Source organism: Giraffa tippelskirchi, chromosome 4 (assembly GCF_054371585.1).
Source record: "Giraffa tippelskirchi isolate mGirTip1 chromosome 4, T2T-mGirTip1v1.2.pri, whole genome shotgun sequence".
Classification (NCBI taxonomy): Eukaryota; Metazoa; Chordata; class Mammalia; order Artiodactyla; family Giraffidae; genus Giraffa; species Giraffa tippelskirchi.
The window spans coordinates 131,217,975-131,239,792 of record NC_137278.1 but is presented as its reverse complement, the minus strand read 5'-3'; the positions used below and the strand labels follow the sequence as shown (position 1 = coordinate 131,239,792).

Here is a 21,818-nt window from a genome sequence, read left to right as displayed (position 1 = left end):
AAAAAAATACAAGATTATGTTCTCATATTTGTTCATGATAAAAGGAAAAGCATTGATTATTTCAGGGACTTAGTGTGAAAAATAAAAGGATTTTAATTCCCAAGTCTAATTCTGTCGTTTTGATTGCTTTCAGCCAGAAAGCCAAGTCATAACAACTACCTTGGTATAATGCTAGGATAAGCACAGTTTACACTCAAAGACTGAGGTGGCTCACATCCTGACCACATCTTCATAGAAGCATACTATTACTTCCTAGCAGTGTGATTAGCACCCTGTGAAACATATAAAGGTGATAATCAGTACATGATTTTTGATAGACTCTGGTACCAGGTTGTGTGCATGCTAAGTCGCTTCAGTCATGTTTGACTCTTTGCAATCCCATGGACTGTAGCCTGCTGGGCTCCTCTGTCCATGGGATTCTCTAGGGAGGGATACTGGAGTGGGTTTCCATGCCCTTCTCCAGGAGATCTTCCTGACCCAGGGATCAAATCCGAGTCTCTTATGTCTCCTGCATTGGCAGGCAGGTTCTTTACCACTAGTGCCACCTGGGGAAGCCCTCTGGTACCAGGTTGCTGAGTAACTACTTCCTACAAGGTCCTGCCCAAATAATGTATTTAATCTACCAAGCTTGCTAATGTACACAAATAATTGTTGCACAAGACAGAACGTGGTTAGAGGCAATGCATGGTCTAGGAGTACAGGACTTGATTTTCTGGCATGATGGGAGAAAAGGGAAGACTTGATAGTTACAGAACTGGCAGAATTTTATCAAGTGAGGGCAGGAGGAGGACAGTGCGTTTCAGATAGGAGGGATACTGTTACACCACTAGGGAGCTGAAACAGCAAAAGATACTTTAATGGAGTTAGACTCTAGTTGCAAAAGAAGTTGAAGATAAAGTAGGGAAAGACAGAATGAGGACAGACTGGGAAGAGCCTTGAAAACCATCCTAATGAGAATTTCCTGATGGTCCAGTGGTTAGGACTTGATGCTTTCACTGTTGTGGGCCTGGGTTCGATCCCTGGTTGAGGAACTAAGATCCCCCAAACTAAGTGGTGAGGTCAAAACAACAACTAGAACAACAAAAAAGAAAACCATGGGGCTTCCCTGGTGGCTCAGATGGTAAAAAAGAAAACCATGCTAAGGAATTTGGGCCATAATCCTAGTGGAAAGAACTAGCCTGTGGGTGAGCAGAGGTGAGGTCTAGTTGTAATGTGTCACTCCCTAGCACATGAGTGACCTTTATGGCAAATGAAAAAAATAATTTCCCTGAGCTTCAATATCCACACATGGTGAAAAAAAGAGTTCTGTAAGTGGATTACCCAGTCTCAATGGCTGGATACTAGGAGTTTCCGAAAAAGCAAGTAACATAATAAGAGCCATGTTTTAAAAGCTGATTCTGCAGCAGTGTGTAACTTGGTAACAGAGGAAGAGACTGGAATCTTAATTACTGCTCAAGAAGATCCTAAAACTGTCAAAGTGAAAGGTTATCAAGGTTTAAATTAGCATAGATGGGAATGGAAAAGTGGTAAGAAAGAATTGAGAGTTCTTAGAATAAAATAGGCTTAGGGTGAGAAGGAATCAAAGGTGGCATCATCAAACTTGAACAATTAGAAGGTTGCCGATGTCATTAACATAGAGTAAATAGAGGAAGAAGAGGGGGAAAAAGGAGTTTCACTTTACACGTGTTGAGATCTACACATCAGCAAGAAAAATCCTAGTGATACACAAGAGGAAGCTAAAAGGTTAAAAATCAGTCTCTTAGAAAGGAAATGAACATTTTAATTTTTTTTTCTTTGGCCATGCCAGGCAGCATGCAGGATCTTAGTTGCCTGACTGGGGGCTGAACCCTTGCTCCTAAAGTGGAAGCAGGGAGTCTTAACCACTGGACCACCAAGGAAGTCCCAAAATAAGCATTTTAAAACATCTACTTATGCACAGCACACATCTCAACCCTCACAACCAATTTAAAAGATTGTTTTATTATCTTACATTTATGATGAAGAAACTGAAGTTCAGAGGTACTAAATAACTTTACAATGATCACTTAGCTATAAAGTAGCAGAGCTGGGATTCAAATTCATATTCTATTTGATTCCAAAGTTAATTTTCTTTTCACTATATGTACTAGTAATGATTAAGACCATTACTTTTAGCCAAAGTCAAAAATGGGCAACAAAATCTCGGAACCCACCTAGCTGAAAACCCACACAAATTATCTTTCAGTAAGAGTGTGGTGGCAAGTATCTTCTCAAAATAGTCAACATCAGACATGAAAATCATTCTTCCAGAGAAACTCAAAGTTACCTTGGGCCTGCTTGAAATACTCTTCCATTGTGAATATCTCGGCTTTCTGGACTTGCATTAAATCTGTGATACCTCCCCCAACTCACTATGTCTCAGATGAGAGTCACATTCTCGAACTTTAGGACAATGTCCTTAATCCTAGAAATTCTGTTAAGGGTGAAAAGGGCACGTACAACACCTAAAACAAAAACAAAACAACCCCATGGACCCATTGAATTCTCTAGTCCAGAATACTGGAGTGGGTAGCCTTTCCCTTCTCCAGGGGATCTTCCCAGCCCAGGGATTGAACCCAGGTCTCCCACATTGCAGGCGGATTCTTTATCAGCTGAGCCACAAGGGAAGCCCAAACAAAACAAAACCCTTTTCCAAACGGACAGGGCTACATTTGGGGCTACAATATTGTTGAATATTTTTTCCAGTGGCCCAGTAGACTTTAAAATCCAATCCATTGCATTGTCATATACAAATAATAACAGCAGCTATACTTATCCAGCACTTACTAACTCTAATTCTTACAACTCTGGAGACAGACTATTTCCATTAAACAAACAAACAAAACAAAACAAAACTCAACTGTGGTTTATTAAGGTTGGTGAAGTTGCCTAAGGTCAGACATCTAACATAGGGCCCAGGCAGAATTCAGCATTCAGACTCCAAAGCCCAAGTTTCACCTGTGAAGGAAAAACTGCTGGACTGGTGGAACTTTGGGCAGGAATTAAAGGAAATGGATATAACAAAAATAACTCTTAAGATTTCTAGCCTGAGACTGGGGCAGCAGCACAGCAAAAAATAATGGGATACATAGAAAGGGGAACTATTTGCTAAGAGGAAGATGCCTACAGTTTTAGATACATACGCCAGATTTTTATATCAAGAGAGAAGCTCAGAAATCAAGTAATCAAATCCCCCTTTTTACAGTAAGGGAATTAAGCCAAATAAACACCCAATAACTTTCCCAAACTCACCATCTAGTCAATATGAGAGCCAGAGCTATTCTCAGTTCAAAGTTCTTTTATCACATCTGGTAGCTTGAGGTGGAACAGCTAAACCCCTGTGGGTGAGCTGTAGCCTGGATATAAAGATCTCTGAACAAAGGTCCTTGAAAATCAAGGGTTGGGTAATGACTCACAGGGAAATTTGGCCCCAGGTATCTGCTTCCTCAAGAGATTGCTCAGGGTGAGGTCTATAGCCACTTGGGAAACCAACGCTAACAAATTCACTTTCCCTAACCAAGCGAATCGTCTCCCAGAAACAAAACTGACAAAAGCAGAAGAGTTGCCCCTAATAAAATCCTGGTCTTAAAAATCCAATCTTGGGACTTCCCTGGTGGCCCAGTGGTTAAGACTCCACCTTCCACTGAAGGGGGTGCAGGTTCCATCCAGGTTGGGAAACTAAGATCCTGCATGCTACACAGCGCAGCCAAAAAAAAAGTAAATAAGTAAAATCACTTCATAAAACAACGACAAAAAACAGGACAGCTCAAAAAAAAAAAAACAACAAAAAACTCATTTCTTGCTTATTTTTTCTTGCTTCTGAGATGGCTGCTCGTACAAGAGGCATAGTTGGTTGAGTAGAAAATAGAGAACAAAGTACAAACTCAATTGTTTTAAGAAAAAAAAGATGTTTTAGAAATAGATTGTAGACTTAAAGAAAAAAAAAAACAATCTAAAAAACTTCAACGTGCACATATAGCTGATTTACTTCGATGTATAGCAGAAATGCGGAGAAGGCAATGGCAACCCACTCCAGTACTCTTGCCTGGAGGGTCCTATGAACAGAGGAGCCTGGTGGGCTGCAGTCCATGGGGTTGCTAGGAGTCAGACACGACTGAGTGACTTCACTTTTCACTTTCATGCATTGCAGAAGGAAATGGCAACCCACTCCAGTGTTCCTGCTTGGAGAATCCCAGGGCTGGGGGAGCCTAGTGGGCTGCCATCTATGGGGTCGCAGAGTCGGACACGGCTGAAGTGACTTAGCAGCAGCAGCAGCAGCAGCAGCATAGCAGAAACGAATACAACTTTGGAAAGCAATTATACTCCAATAAAAAAAAAAGTGAAAAATTAAAAAAATAAAAACTCTCAAGGTGCAAAGGGAAATTTTAAACAAAACCAACATGAAATGTGTTTCCACACCACATTTCTTTAGAATATAAACTGCATTTGTTTCTAAGGGTGTATTTTTATACAAAAAATAATGACTCAATTCACACCCTTGAAAAAAAATTTGGAAGTTAATAGCTATTTTGACCTTTTATTTTGAAATAATTTTAGATTTACAGAGTTGCAAAGATAGTACAAAAGTTTCCGTACACTTTTCACCTAGTTTTATCTTACATTACAACAGTACAATTATAAAAATTAAGAAATTAACATTGGTAGAATACCACCAAATTAACTATAAACTTTATTCAAATTTTACCAGTTTTTCATTAATGTCTTTTTTCTATTCTAGGACCCTACACTGCACTTAGTTGCCATGCCTCTTTAAGTTGCCTTAAATCTCTGATAGTTCCTCTGTTTTTCCTTGCCTTTCATGGCCTTAACACTTTGAAGAATACTGGCAGATATTATGTAGACTGTCCCTAATTTGAGTTTCCTGGTTTCTCCAGTAAAAAGAACGAGGGTTCTCTGGAGAAGTGGTTGATTCCAGAGCTGCAGCAGGACAAATCCAAGATAAACCTAGACAGGGAACTATACTCAATATCTAATAATAATCTCTAAGGGAAAAGAATCTGAAAAAGAATATGTATATCTAACTGAATCACTTTGCTGTACACCTGAAACATAACATTGTAAAGCAACTATACTTCAATTTAAAGAGAGAGAGAGACAGAGAGAGAGATAAAACAAAACAAGATAAGCCTGAAACATCTCTCAATGTTAAAAAAAAGTTTGCTTTAAAAAAAAATTTTTCTCAGATTAGATTGAGGTTATAGAATCTGGGGAAGAATACTACAAAGCTGATAAGCCTCCTCAGTGCATGGTATCAGAGGGCACACTATGTTGATGTCTGTCTTATTACTGATGATGTTTACCTTGATCACTTGGTTAAGGTGGTATCTGCTAGGTTTCTCCACTGTAAAGGGGCTATTTTCTTCTGTTTATAATTCATAAATATTTGGGGAGAGATACCTTAATTCTATTTTTCCTTAAACTTTTACTCACTAATTTCAGCATTTACAGGGGGATCTTGGCTCCAGCAATCATTATTGTGGTATTCTAATGGTGAGTTTTTGTTGCCCTCATTCCTTCTATATTTATTAATTGGAGGAATTCTTCTATAAGGAAGAATTGTCCTTTCTCCCTCATTTATTTAGTCAATCACTTATTTATACTAGTATTAGACTCATGGATATTTATTTTATTCTCTGGGTTATGATACTCCTGGATTATTTTATTTTGTTGCATAGATTGTTCTACTTTAGCCATTTGGAGCTCTTTCAGCTTGGCTCTGGTGTCCTTTCAAGATACCACCAATTTTTTTTAAGCACTTTTAAGCTCTATAAGATGTTCCAGGTTCATCAAGTGTTTGCCCTGCCCCAGCTTCGGAATCAGCCACTTCTCCAAGGAGCCCTGGTTCCTTTTATTGGAGAAACCAAGATCTGGGTACTAGGTGTACTCAGTGCTACTCAGACATCACTGCTTCTGGGCTCTCAGGGGACAGAACCAGGAAATCTATGGGTGAATATTAACTCATGTATATACACACACATCTATATTTCTGTATTTATTTCTCTATATACCCATGCATATGTGTGTGTATATATATTAGTCAGTTAAGTCGCTCAGTTGTGTCTCTTTGTGACCCCATGGACTGCAGCATGCCAGGCTTCCTTGTTCATCACCAACTCCCAGAGCTTGCTCAAATTCATGTCCTTTAAGTTGGTGATGCCATCCAACAATCTCATCCTCTGTTGTCCCCTTCTTCTCCTGCCTTCAATCTTTCCCAGCATCAGGGTCTTTTCCAATGAGTCAGTACTTCACCGAAGTATTGGAGTTTCAGCATCAGTCCTTCCAATGAAAATTCAGGATTGATTTCCTTTAGGATTGACTGGTTTGATCTCCTTGAAGTCCAAGGGACTCTTAAGAGTCTTCTCCAAAATCACAGTTCAAAAGCATCATTTCTTCAGCACTCAGCTTTCTTTATGGTACATCTCTCACATCCATACATGACTACTGGAAAAACCACAGCTTTGACTAGACAGACCTTTGTTGGCAGAGTAATGTCTCTGCTTTTTAATACACTGCCTAGGTTTCTCATAGCTTTCCTTCCAAGGAGCAAGCGTCTTTTAATTTCACTGCTGTAGTCACCATCTGCAATGATTTTGGAGCCCAAAAGAATAAAGTCTCTCACTATTTCCATTGTTTTCCTATCTATTTGCCATGAAGTGATGGGACCAGATGCCATGATCTTAGTTTTCTGAATGTTGAGTTTTAAAGCAGCCTTTTCACTCTCCTCTTTCACTTTCATCAAAAGGTTCTTTAGTTCCTCTTCACTTTCTGCCATAAGGGTGCTGTCATCTGCATATCTGAGATTGTTGATATTTCTCCCAGCAGTCTTGATTCCAGCTTGTGCTTCATCCAGCCTGGCATTTAGCATGATGTACTCTGCATAGAAGTTAAATAAGCAGGGTGACAATATACAGCCTTGACATATTCCTTTCCCAATTTGGCACCAGTCTGTTGTCCCATGTCCGGTTCTAACTGTTGCTTCTTGACCTGCATACCTTGACCTGCTTCTTGACCTTGATTTCTCAGGAGGCAGGTAAGGTGGTCTGGTATTCCCATCTCTTTAAGAATTTTCCACAGTTTGGTGTGATCCACACAGTCAAAAGCTTTGGCATAGTCAATAAAGCAGAAGTAGATGTTTTTCTGGAATGATCTTTCTTTTTCTATGATCCAACAGATGTTGGCAATTTGATCTCTGGTTCTGCCTTTTCTAAATCCACCTTGAACATCTGGAAGTTTTCTGTTCACGTACTATTGAAACCTAGCTTGGAGAATTTTGAGCATGACTTTGGTAGTGTGTAATTGTGTGGTAGTGCAAACATTCCTTAGCATATATACTTATATATATTTATAAATATATACACATATATTTAAACTAAAAATTCATAGTGGTACTTCTGAATCCAATCTAGCATCACAAAATTTATTCTAGTATTCCATTTTATTTACTTGTACCTTCTTTCTGATGGTGAGAAGCTAATTTCACAGAATTTGGAAAAAGATATAGTATCTTCAAAATTATGCCATTGCCAGTTTCTACTCCCTGATAAACCATATTTTTTTTCTTTCCACTTGGCATGTTATCCCTTCCTTCCTCCCTCAATCTATTCATCTTTCAAGACTCAAGTGAACAGTCTGCCTCCTCAGAGAAGCCTCTCCCGGACTGCCCTAGCCTTATTCCTAATCAGTACAGGCCACTTCCTTTGCCTTTTAATAATTTAATAAATCATACTTGGTAGAAAGATTGATTGTTGAGGTGAGAGGACAGATTTACTTTGCCTCTTGCCCTCCTAGTATCTAGTATACTGCTTTTTAAATAGAAGAAACTCTCTAAATATATATTGAATTGCATGAAGGCTTAAATTTTATCCCAAACACTATCTGTACAAAAAAAAAAAAAAGTCTGTTATATAGCCCAGGCTTCCCAGATGGCTCAGTGTTAAAGAATCTGCCTGCCATGCAGGAGATGAGGGTTTGATCCCTGGGTCGGGAAGATCCCCTGGAGAAGGAAATGGCAACCCACTCCAGTATTCTTGCCTGTAAAATCCCATGGACAGAGGAGCCTGGTGGGCTATAGGTCACAGAGTCAGGCATGACTTAGTGACTAAACAACATTATATAGTCCTAAGGGTAGTTGTTGAGAAGGTAAATACTATTTTTCAGTAATTTTAGCTTATTCAAACTCTGATAAAAACTCAAATAATAGGAAAAAATAGAACTACTAAATAACTTCAAATACTACACATAAAAGTTTCACTACTCTATTATTCAGCAACATGGTGAATGACAAGTCTGTAGCACATTAGAATAATCATTGTTACTTTTCTTGGAAGAGCTTCAGCCAAGTCTCTGTAGAAACATGTATCCTAGACAATAGGGAAATTGTAAGAATGACCAAATTCCCAGAGATCAGCAAGAATGTAGATAATTATAACAGGACAGAGTCACTTCAATAACATTTGACTCTTTTATATCCTTTATAAGAATACTTTGTCCTTAAAAACACTAACATCCAGGGCAAGAGTAATGAAAAAAGATAACTGAGAAGCAACTTTACTGCTAGAAACTGCTCACCAAAGAATCAGAGCAACCTTCACTAGGCATTTACAAATATTCACCCTAAGCAATTCACATGTTACCATTCCAGAGATAAAAGAAGAAAGCACCCTCAGATATAATCTCTTGCCTGACCTGGGCTTCCTCAGGAGAAAAACAAGTGTCACAACAGTGACTATTCTATCTTCCCCAGAGTCTAACTTTACCTCCACCTCTGACTTTGCCCTAAAAACATGCTCATATTTCTGGGATGTGTGTGTGTGTTTGTGCGCTCACCTGTGTGCCTGCATGCTTATGTGTACATGTCTGAAACCTGCATATATGGATAGGGCTTTCCAGGTGGGGCTGGTGGTAAAGAATTTGCCTGCCTATGCAGGAGATGTGGGTTCGATCCCTGGATTGGGAAGATCCCTTGGAGAAGGAAATGGCAACCCACTCCAGTATTCTTGCCTGGAAAATTCCATGGACAGAAGAACCTGGTGGGCTACAGTCCATGGGGTCACAAAAAGTCAGACATGACAGAGCACGTACACACACACACAGATTAAAGAAATAGTCCTTTTTTCTCTTAAGCCCTTTTCCCCTCAAACAACCACCTCACCTTGCTCCCACCTTAAAAGCCAAACCTTAGTCTCCACTTCTTCATCTTCCATTTATCCCTCTGACTGCTTGGGTGTGGCTTCCACTCCCGACATCCTGCTGAAATTATTCTCCTGAAGATTTTTTACTATCAGATCCAAGGACCATGTCTCAGTTTTCACCATTCTCTATTGTCATTTGAGTTGCTGATTAGTCCCTCATTTTTGAAATTGTATTTCCCGTTTTCTCTTAAATGGAACTCTTCTGCATCCTTTCCTATCTTTTTAACCATCACAGTTTTCTCATAGAATCATCTCTCTCTCTCCACTTATCCTTCCTCCTAGGCATTACTTGACGGTCAGTATCTCTCTTCCCTCTGAGTAAGCTCACCTATGCTCAAGTCATCAAAGTTCACTTACACCAAATGATTCCCAAAGCTGTATCATAAGCCCTAACCTTCCTGACTTAGGGTCCTGGAATTTCCATTGCATGATGGATAGCTTCATGTGTCATATAAGTACTCAACACAATTCAGCCCAAATCATATGTATCATCTTTTACCTTTATCCTTCAAATTAAGTTTGCTTATCCACAGACAATTTTCTCCAAAAAGGAGCTGGCATATGAAATTTTGCTTCTATAAAATAAAATAGCATGAAAGATGGCATGAGGGTAACAAAACATGTATAAGGTCTGAAGTTAAAAAGAGGACTTTCAAGAACTCACTCTGCCTCTTTCTAATTATGTTGACTGCAGGCCATCAATTCTACATCACTTATCTTAGCTCATCAAAAATTCTATGTAAATGTGACACATATGAAGAGAGAAGGTATAGAGGCTAAGAGCACAGAGTTTGAATATAGCTGTTCAAGTCTTACAATATTCATGAGCTATGTGATCTCAGGCAAGTTATTTTACTCTATCTCAGTTTTCACATATGTAAATTGAGCAGAAAGAACCCACCTCATAGCATTGTTTTGAGAACGGAAACAAATTCCTAAACATTAAGTATGTACAAACTACCTAACACCTCCTAAATGCTCAACAAATGTTTATTATTATTATTATTAATCAGTAAGTATTATTTCACACACTCCCTTTGTCTTCTTTTACATGTGGACTTCGTACAAACCTTTTCTCACACTTTTAGGCTGGCCCAGCTTCTCTCTCTTGATTCTGGGCCTTTCTCTGTACGTGCTGTTCCCTCTGCCTAAAAAACACTTTGGACCCTCCCTGGCCTTATGCTATAGGTCCCAGCTTAGATGACACTTTCCTCTAAATGCCTTCCCTAACCACTAAGCCTGCACTAAGAGGCTGCTCTTAAACTTCCAAATGACTAGACATATCCCAATACTAATCATGTTGCTTTTTTTTTTTTATTATATTGTTTAACTCTCAGGACCGTGCCTGGCACATGGGAGGTATGCAAGTATTTGTTAAATGAAGGGAGGTTTACCAGGTATCCAAAATCACTTTCTGGATTCACCTATTTTTATAAACTAGTACTTTAGGGGAAAAGAAAATGAAACAAAACAGTGTTTATTCTGAGATAAGTCACCCCAAATTATGGGAAGCCAGTGCACATAGCCACCAAAAAAAAAAGTCTCTAGCCCTCAGGTAGATATAGATTGTCTTAGTTAACTTGCTCTCTTGGCATAAGTCAGGTATTTTCTTACAAATAACTATTTGGCTCTTTAGGTAAAAAAGTGTCTACTTGCTCTTATCCACCCCTTATCCCAAGCCAATTCTAATCCCCAAAGGCAGTCTTTTTCACAGTTTGGAGTAATAGGCTTTCTGATATTGCCTATACATGATATTGAAGTGCTCAAATTTCTTCTTAAATGTCTGTTTTGGGTACTTTGATGTTCCCTAAGTGTAAAATACACACCAGATTTTAGAAACCAAAAGAGAGCTAAGATGAGAAATAAACAGGAGGGGAAGACTCAATTCAGTAGGTCACACACTTGTGGGTTCTTAAGAAGCACCCGGGAAGCGTGTTTAAAATACAGATTTCCAGGTCCCATGCCACAATTCTGATTCATTAGGTTAAACTGGACCCCATTTTAACAAGAACTTTGAAGTAATTCTAGTGTTGGACGTCTCTCCCCATCATATGTTGGAAAACACTGAAATGAAACAGTCTAAGACCTGTAGGTATTCCAAGAAAAGTGGAAAACTAGCAGCATAAATGTTTTTATATTGTTCATTTCAAATTTTACATGGTCATTCAAATTTGGCACCATAAGAAAAATGGCTGCCCTTCAAAGGTAGACTGAGGTTTGAACAAAAATGAACCTAGGCCACTGAAATGATCAATTTTTTGGCCATTATGTATGTTCGTGTAGAACTTCCCTGCCCAGATTATTGAGCAGACCAATGACTCATGATAATAAAACTGAGTTCTTCATACTTTCTTTTTCTTTAGATTGGTTTGCTGCTGAATTTAAAATGTTACTTGAGAAAAATATACATGATTAAAAAAATGGTATCTGAATAGAAATTCCAATTTATTTTTATATTCTGAATATGATGGTAACTAAAACTTCTTAAGATGTTAAAGCAGGAAGCCAACAGGCTTGGGCTCTAATTTTTATTTAATTTGCCACTAATTAGCACTATCATCTGCTTAACAAGTCATCTCCTCAGGGCCTCAACTTCCTCTTGTGTAAAACGAAGGGTTAAAATAGCCTAGTGTTTTTCTAACTGTAGGTCACAATGCATAAGTTGTGAAATCAGGTTTAGTGGGTCAGCATGTTTGTTTATGTTAATTAAAAATGGAATGAAACAGAAAATAGAGTGCATCGCACACATTAGAGGTAAATGTTCTTTCATAAAGCTTGCTTTTGTTTCAGTTTGTGTGTGTATAAACTGGGTAAGAAAGTAAAATAGTTCTTACTGAGGCATGTGGTTAAAAAAATGATAGTTTGACAAGTGTTGGCAAGGATGTAGAGAAACTGAAACTCTCATACATTGCTGATGGAAATATAAAATGGTGCAGCTACTTTGAAGAGTTGGCAGTTCCTCAAAAGGTTAAATACTTAATTATCATATGACTTAGCAATTCCACAGTTCCACTCCTAGGTATGTAGGTGTGTTTGTGTGTGTGTGTCTCTAAGAGGAATGAAAACACATGTCCACACATAAATTTGTTCACAAATGTTCACAATAGCATTATTCACAACAGCCCCAACATGGGAACATTCCAAATGTTCATCAACTGATGAACGGATAAACAAAATGTGGTTTATCCACAAAAAGGTGTTTTATTTAACTATGAAAAGGAAGTACTGAAACATGCTACAACATAGAGGAACCTTGAAAAAATTATACCAAGTGCAAGGAACCAGTCACAATAGATTACATGTTGTATGATTCCATTTATATGAGATGTCTAGAAGAGGCAAATCTATAGAAACAGAAAGTAAATTAGTGGTGACCTAGCACTTGGGAGTAAGGGAGAAGGGACTGATTGCTAATAGGCATGGGTTTTTTTCCAGAAAGTGGTGAAAATGTTGTAAAATGATTGTGGTGATGGCTGCACAATCTGTTAATACACCACAAACCACTGAATTGTCCACTTTAAAAACAGATAAGTTGTACGGTATAAGAATTATGTTTCAATAAAACTGCTATTTTTAAAAAACACAGTTTGAAAGTCACTAGGCTAGATGATAGATGATCACTGGGGTCCCTAAGAATTCTCAGTGTACCCCTCATATAGGGTTCACTTTACCCATATGCACACAATGGTTATTTGGAGGCAGGGCAGTTAGTATCATGAAACACCAGGTGACTCCAATTCTAATTCTAGTGCTAACCATATGCATGGTGACCTCTCCGTACTACCCTTTCCTTCTATGTAAGATGAGGATGACAACTTACCCTCCAGGGTTGTTCTATGCATAAAAGGAGATAATAAATGCATACTATGTCTGGCACATTGCTTGGGGTCACAGCCAGATCTTGTCAGTCTTTGTAAGCCTCTGTATTTAAGACATATTCAATAAACATTATTCCAAAGATTTTGCTAACAGGATACATATTTGGGTTTAGTTTAGTTTACATGTCATATTGTCTTAACAAGGCCTATGTCATTAGACTCATAAAAAAATTCATAAATGTAATTTTTCCTTCAGCCCTTTGACTTTTAGTGCAAAAATTACTCTCTTTATAATATTGTATAATGGAGGTAGGAACACTAGTTGAAAAGAAATTAGTGGTCTCTTTAAAATATTGAAACTTTAATTTCAAAGTATTAGAAAAACGATCCATCTCTTCTTAAATGTCTGTTTTGGATACTTTGAGCAATTACATTTTGTAGTGTCTATTCGGAAGTCAAACTAGGGAAATTCTCTGGTGGTCCAGAACTTAGGATTTCAGACTTCCACTGCAGGGGGCATAAGTTTGATATCTGGTGAGGGAACTGAGTTCCTACAAGCTGCAGGGTGGCCAAAAAGAAAGTCTATTGAGTACTTGAAACGTGGCTAGTCTGTATAGAGATGTTCCATAAGTGTAAAATACACACCCAATTTTATTTAACAAGCTAAACAGGAAAAGAATTTGAAAAAGGACACATGTACATGTATAACTGACTCAGATTGCTGTACACCTGAAACACAACATTGTTAATCAACTACACTCCAATACAAAATATAAATATATAAAGTTTAAAATATAAAGTTTTTAAAAAGCCAAATTAAACATTATTCACTTTTTAATATAAATGTAACTAAAGTCCAAAAAGGGTAAGTCCATATATAAATGCTGGAATGTGCAATTGAAATTTTTTCCTTTAATTAGGTCAGCAGTTTTCAAAAATAGCTCCAGCAGCCAAGGTGTGATCAACCAGCATCCTTCCCAGTTTTCCACTCTGCCACCCTCTTTCATCCTTCCATCTGGGGAACCTCTCCTCCACTGGCCTCAACAAACACTCAAGCTGCTATTTTCTTCCCCATCTAGCTTCCTTGGTTAGAGTGACTGGTCAAGGGATAAGCCTGCTCATCATAAACAATTCAGTTCAATGCAGTCACTCAGTCGTGTCCAACTCTTTGCAACCCCATGGACTGCAGCACACCAGGCATCCCTGTCCATCGCCAATTCCCCGAGTTTACTCAAACTCATGTCCATAAACAATTAGGCAGACGTGAAGAGCCAGCTCATTGGAAAAGACCCTGATGCTGGGAAAGACTGAAGGCAGGAGGAGGAGGGGACGACAGAGGATGAGATGGTTGGATGGCATCACCAACTTGATGGACGTGAGTTTGAGCACGCTCCAAGAGATGGTGAAGGACAGGGAAGCCTGGCATGCTGCAGTCCATAGGGTCGCAAAGAGTCAGACATGACTGACTGACTGAACAACAAAAATATAACATACAGGGGCTTCCTAGGTGGCACTCGTGGTAAAGAACCCGGCTGCCAATGCAGGAGACACAAGAGATGTGGGTTTGATTCCTGAGTCAGGAAGATCCCCTCGAGTAGGAAATGGCAAGTCGCTCCAGTATACTTGCCTGGAAAATTCCATGGACAGAGGAGCCTGGCAGGCTACAGCCCATGGGGCTGCAATGAATCAGACAGGACTGAGTGACTGAGTGGCACACAATATACAAAACAGATGTCTCTACCTGCTCTTGTCCACCCCTTCTTCCAAGCCAATTCAAACTCCCAAAGGCAACCTCTGTCACAGTTTGGAGTAAAGACTTTCTGATATTGCCTATACAGGAGAATAACAGCAAGCACATAATACTATGTGTTAGTCACTGTTCTAAGCATTCAATATACATTATCTCATTTTATATTCGCAACAGCTCACGAGGAAGCTATTATCATGATCCTGTTTGACAAATGAGAAAACTGAGGCACAAAGTTAACACTTATCACACGTGAATGCACATTTTTAAAAATTAAACTGGTCTTAGGTTAATGTGCTTCTCAGTAATTATTTCCTCTTGGATGTCTTCCCACATTAGGACATACAGATCTACCTCCACCTTTTAGTACCACATACTATTTCACTCTGCAGTAGTTTATGACTTGTTTAAAGAGGCTTCTATCAATGAACATTTACACCATTCTCATTATTAAGAATGGGACTGCAGTGAACATGCTTCTACTATTGCCTACCTGGCAGTGTGCATCTATAGTGTATATTCCTAAAGGCAGCATTTCTAGTTCAAAAAACCTATGTATTAAAATTTTTCATAGATATTTCTAAATGTTCCTCAAAAATATTGCATCAATTTATATATTCGCATCAATTTATATTTGAGCCATTAGCTATATGAGAATAAGCCTATTCTCTACATTCTTATTAATGTTGAAGATTATTAATCACTTTTTATTTTTCTAACCTGCTAGATACGTGGAAAATGGTATATTATTGCTCTAGTTTTTATTTTTTTAATCACCAGAAGGTTGACTATGTTATTAAATGTATATTGGCCACTTAATACACTTACTTTTTGAAACTACAGTTATTTTTCAAAGGTCATTTATAAATTGTTTATCTCCACAACTTAATTACTTCTAAATTTGCACAAGGACCTTCTGAATATCGTTTGTAACTCCTTGTACAATTCAAATTGCCTCTCAGAGCAGCTGTCTTTTCTGGTGTCTGATTCCTATTCAGATCTCATTACTATTCTTTGCAAACAGAAATGTTGCTTCGTTGTACAGCTGAAGAGTTTCTGTAGAGTTCTCTTCTATAGGGGACCCACCGCTTGACTGCTCATCAATATTCCACCCAGATCACAACACTGTGAGAAGCCTGACTAACACTATGTGACAATCTAGGCATTAAGATCATTCTCTGTGGTTGGGCTTCAGCTGTGACCCCCAACCAGACCGTCTAAGGTATCTTAGTTGTGTGGGGAAGGGGGTGCTCTGGATCATCATCTTTGGAATCTGAATCTCTCACGTGGAGTCCAAACACATCTAATTTTTCTGAAAAATTCCTCTATATACCCAATGTAAAAACAGCTTTGGAAGTATACTTTTGGCTTGATCCCAGGGTCATTAGGCCAGAGCAGGAAAGCAGACACAGACCCTAATCACCCACCATCTAGACAGACTGTGTCAGAATCAGGTAAAAGACTGAGCTACCTTAGCATAAGCCTAGGGATCAGTTATGTGCAAAGTGATTCACGCATTTGATTTTATTCCATTAATCCTTATGACACCATGAAGTAAATACTATTTTTGTCTTTCAGAGGAAAAAAGAGGCTCAGAAAGGTTAAATAACTTGCTCAAGATAACACACCTAGTGAGTGGCATACCCAGAATTGGAAATAGCCTGAAAGACAATAGTGTCCATGTGCTAATGTTTTACTGCACACCACATCCTCCCTGTATCTGGGGGTGCTCTGAGCCAGTCTCAAAGTGTCTCAAAATTAGAAATGGAAAGGGCTGGGCCACATACCCAGCCTGTTGCATCTCTAAGTCCACTCTGCCCCAGTTCCTTTCAGCTCAGGTCCACATCTTGCTTCTATCACTTATCTATTTCTTTATTTGGCAGGGGGGCATGCCATGCAATTTGTGGGATCTTATTAAGTTGGTGCAAAAGTAACTGCGGTTTTGCATCATTGAACTTTGCCATTTGATACTGGAATACATTCTTAAATAAATGTGGTTATGCTATACATCACTTTAATGCACACTTTTTGCTTTGTGCTTTTTTGATCATAACATTACTTGCTGTTTATTTTATATTTATTTTAGACTATAGAAATCATGTTAGACAAAAAACAAATTCGAGCAATTATTTGTTTCCAAGTTCAAAATGCGTTGTAAAGCAACAGAGACAACTCACAACATCATAAACACATTGGCTCAGGAACTGCTAATGAAGGTACAGTACAGTGATGGTTTAAGAAGTTTTGCAAAGGAGACAAAAGCCTTGAAGACGAGGAGCAGAGTGGCCAGCCATTGGAAGTTGACAATGACCAATTGAGAGCAATCACTGAAGTTGATCCTCTTACAACTATGTGAGAAGTTGCTGAAGAACTCAACATCAACTATTCTATGGTCATTCAGCATTTGAAGTAAATTAGAAAGATGAAAAAGCTTGATAAGTGATTGCCTCAAGAACTGACCAAAAATAAAAATAATCGTTGTTCTGAAGTGTCATCTTCTCTTACTGTATGCAACAATGAACCATTTCTTGATCAAGATTGTGATGTATGACAAAAAATAGCTTTTATATGACAACTGGTGACAACCAGCTCAGTGACAAGGCCAATAAAAAGCTCCAAAGCCATTCCCAGAGCCAAACTTGCATCAGAAAAGGTCATGGTCACTGTTTGGTGGACTGCTGCCCATCTGATCCTTGACAGCTTCCTGAATTTCAGAGAAACCATTACATCTGAGAGTATGCTCAGCAAATTGATGAGATGCACTGAAAACTGCAATGCCTGCAGCCAGCACCAGTCAACAGAAAGGGCCCAATTCTCCACGACAACACCCAACTGCACATCACGCAACCAACCCTTCAAAAGTTGAGCAAATCGTGCTACAAAGTTTTGCCTCATCGGCCATATTCACTGGACCTCTCGCCAAACCAGCTACCACTTCTTCAAGCATCTCAACAACTTTTTGCATGGAAAATGCTTCCACAACCAGAAGGAAGCAGAAAATGCTTTCCAAGTGTTCGTCGAATCGTGAAGCATGGGTTTTTATGCTACAGGAATAAATGAACTTATTTTTCATTGATAAAAATGCGTTGATTGTAATGGTTCCTATTCTCAGTTCGATTAATGAAGATGTGTTTGAGCCTAGTTATAATGATTTAAAATTAACAGTCTGAAACCACAATTACCTTTGTACAGGTGGAGGAAGGCATAGCAACCCATTCCAGCCAGTATTCTTGCCTGGAGAATCCTCATGGACAGAGTAGTCTGGTGGGCTACAGTCCATAGGGTCACAAAGAGTCGGACATGACTGAGCAACTAAGCACAGCACAGCATGTATATAGATATTTATAGTTATATGTATATACAGTTTTTATAATTAAATGTTCATATGGTTGTAAACAGTCAGCCACAACTGCAGTGACTGAACACACATGCAAGAGTTTCCCAACCCAGAGACTGAACCTGGGTCCACTGGCAATGAAAGTACCGAGCCCTCACCACTGGACCACCAGGGAATTTCCAGTGACTTATCTATTAAATAACATTAGGAAAATCACTCTAAGCCTTAGTCTTAGCATCTCGGAGATGTTCTTTTAGCCTAGTGCTAAAATAAGTGCTTAATAAATAAGGACAGCGGTTGCTGCTGCTGCTAAGTCGCTTCAGTCGTGTCTGACTCTGTGCGACCCCACAGACGGCAGCCCACCAGGCTCCCCCGTCTCTTGGATTCTCCAGGCAAGAATACTGGAGTGGGTTGCTAGTTCCTTCTTCAAGGCATGAAAGTGAAAAGTGAAAGTGAAATCGCTCAGTCCTGTCCAACTCCTAGCGACCCCATGGACTGCAGCCTACCAGGCTCCTCCATCCATGGGATTTTCCAGGCAAGAGTGTTGGAGTGGGTTGCCACTGCCACCTCCGAAGGACAGTGGTGGTGGTAATAAAAATAGCTAAAATTCATCAAACATTTACCATGTGCTGAATGCTGTTTTAATTGCTTTGCAAATATAAACTTATTAATCTTCATAATAACACACTCAGAATAGTATTGTCCCACTTTACAGATGAAGAAATTGAGGCCCAGAGGGGTTAAATAAGTCTTAGTGCTTATTTTCTAGGAGGCTGGGATGGAAACAAAATAATAATCTCAAGCACAAAAGATAAATCAGAAATGTAGTTCCAACGCACATTGTTCTTCACGGTAACTTATTTTTGCCAAATCAGCAATTTTTTTTAAAAAAGAGCATCTTTGATGTCTCTTTAAAACTAGTAGTGATGACCAGGAAAACTTGCTGTTTAGTTGGTAAGTCATGTCCAACTCTCTTGCAACCCCATGAACTGTAGCCTGTCAGGCTTCTCTGTCCATGGGATTCTCCAGACAAGAATATCAGAGTGAGTTGCCACTTCCTTCTCCAGGGTATCTTCCCGACCAAGGGATCGAACCCATGTCTCCCGCGTTGGCAGGCAGATTCTTAACCACTGAGCCACCAGGGGACTTCCAGAAAAACTACGGATGCTCAAAACACTGACACCATTTCTCTGCAGCAGAAACTCTAAATCTCTGTCAAATTACACCTTGAAAGGGCCAAGTTTTAGGTGTTCTCAACTCCTTCATAAAAACTCTAAGTTGAAGATAATATAATTATCATTTTCCTACATGCTTCTATTACTTTATTCATCCATTTAAATATCTTCTTGTACTTTTGAAACCCACATTTGCTTTTTACATAATTGCAGTAATCTCACAAAGCTTATTTAGACAGATAAAAGAGTAACCTCTAATCATAGCCTTTACAAACTAACTTCAGTTTAAAGTTTTTAGGTCATGAAGAGTGAACCAGGAAACTTTCCAATTTTTTTTCTTTAAATTAAGGAATTAACAGATCTAATCCAAGTTTAATTCTCCCTCTTCCCTCAGATCTAATTTGTTATTTATTCACTAAGTTCTTCCCCCCAAGTTGATAATTAACTCATTGTTAGGACAATCATAGACCAATGCAGTGAGGTTTTTTTCCAGTATTTTTTTCACACATAGCAATGAAAATCTCTTTCAATAAGTGAAAAAACCAAAACCAAAAACCCTACAGATAATGTTGGTAATAACTTCACATTTAAAATGAAAAGTAGAGAAAAGTACAGTTAATTGTAAAAACAATGTAGAGTTGACTGAGGCCATTACACAAAACATAGATTTAACTCTGAATGCTTGTTTTTCCTTTAACCTTTATATCATTTCATACTTTAACATCAGCTGCGTCAAATATCAATACCTGGTACAGTGTAGGGGCTCACTAAATGTCTGTTACACAAATAAAAAACAAATCATGCTAGCTCTCAGTCACTAGGTATCTTGACAAAGGAATGCCCACCTACATAATTGAGTATCTGTTCATAAATTACATACTCCCAGGTCTTGCCAATTACACGCTAATTAAGACAAAGTGACTAATTAGTTTTCTTTGCAATGTCAAAGCAGAAGAAATACATACACTTATTTAAGAAGGCTGCTTCTGTTAAAGATATAACTTCCTTATACCAGTTCTTTGTCCTTAATAATTAATCAAGTTTTCTCCAAATACAGGGCTTCTTAGTTTCACTCCTGGCCATTTCCAGGAAGGGTCTGGCTTCATTCTTATCTGAAATTTTAGATGATGTATTTTTTTCAGGACTTGTTCAATCTGAAAAGCCAGCTCAGATCAATTTAACCAATCCCTTCAAGCAAGAGAATTAAAACGATTTTATTGAAGTGACTCTTCCCTAGGCAAGTACTATAATCCTTCCTTTCTGTAAAAATCTTAGAAGCTAACCCAGAACAATGCTTTAATCAAGCACAAACATAGCTGAAGCTGGTCACATAAAAAATTACTAAATCACACAGGCACAGAAGTGATAAAATTTTGTTACTTATGTGAACCAGTGCTATGAATCTTAATTTTTAAGGACGGTCTCCTGTGCTGGCAGCCAGATTCTTAACCACCGTTTTTAAAAAGTCATTGAGAGGCATTTATTTAGTAATGAGTGGTCTTTTAGTTATCATGGAAAAGTCAATCAACTCTTTAGGTAGGTCTCAGTTTCTTCATCTCAAAAACAGCTAATAATTCACAAGGGATGGTTTTGAGGATGAAATGAGAAAATAAAAGTACAACTTCTTTGAAAAGTATAAATTGCTATAAAATATTATAATTTTTAATAAAATTTCAAGCCAGTTTCAAGGAAAAAAATAATGGAATTAAAAATTATTCTATCCAATGAAGAGAAATTGGAAAAAAAGTAGAACTGATTAGTTCCATTGTCTGGTTTTGCTAGATGTTAACATGAAATCCCTTGTTTAACACTGTTGCTAAAAACCTTTCTAATCAAAACACTGTCCTATTTCAGGACATGTAGTAAGTAAAAGGAAAATAATTTCATCTTTCCTTGAGAACTCTAGGCAGCTTTCTTATTTTTCTCCTCGAGAAGAAAGCCAAAGAAAGTTTCTGGTTGCTTGAAGATTCTAGTGTGTTAGTTCTAGTTTTGCTATACTAGCTTTTAAAAATGTAATGAGAGCTAACAGATTAGTATTGGCCAGCAGTAATAACCCTGAAAGTATATGCTGACAGTGGTAGTAAAATAGTGGCCTAGATCCTGAGAACACCTTGGAAAACCTGCACTCAGATGGAAATGAATCCTGCCTATCACAGTACCCAAACCTTTGTCCAGCTACCTTCAGAAATCCTCAGAGACTGCTACCTGATTTGAACCCTGATGGAACTACTTCAGCTGTTGTCCATTAAAAAAATACACACAGTTAATTGTGTGTGTAACACACACAACAAAACTTTTGGATTGCAAACCAAACCAAAACTTTTTAAATCAAGAAGACTATCTTCAAGGCTCATTCATTCATTCAACAAATATTTGAGCACTTACCATGTGTCAAGCAAAGCTCTATTTGCTAAGTATATAAGATAAAAAGTGACAGACAAGGTCTCTGCTCTCATGAAGCTTCCATTCCACTGGGGAAGCTAGACAATTAAACACTGTGATTAAATGAAA

The 21,818-nt window shown here is 38.4% G+C and overlaps 1 protein-coding gene across 10 annotated transcripts in view; it reads right to left on the bottom strand.

Moving 5' to 3' along the window:
* Positions 1–21,818, bottom strand: part of LIMA1 (LIM domain and actin binding 1) — a 92,250-nt gene that overhangs the window by 62,437 nt on the left and 7,995 nt on the right. For 4 of the 10 annotated variants that reach the window (XM_081592562.1, XM_081592550.1, XM_081592555.1 and 1 more), the window contains exon 2: positions 14,790–14,878. The exons of the other annotated variants lie outside the window; for them this stretch is intronic. The gene's annotated coding sequence lies outside the window, so the exon portion shown is untranslated. The remainder of the gene's footprint in view (positions 1–14,789; positions 14,879–21,818) is intronic. 10 annotated transcript variants of the gene reach the window in all.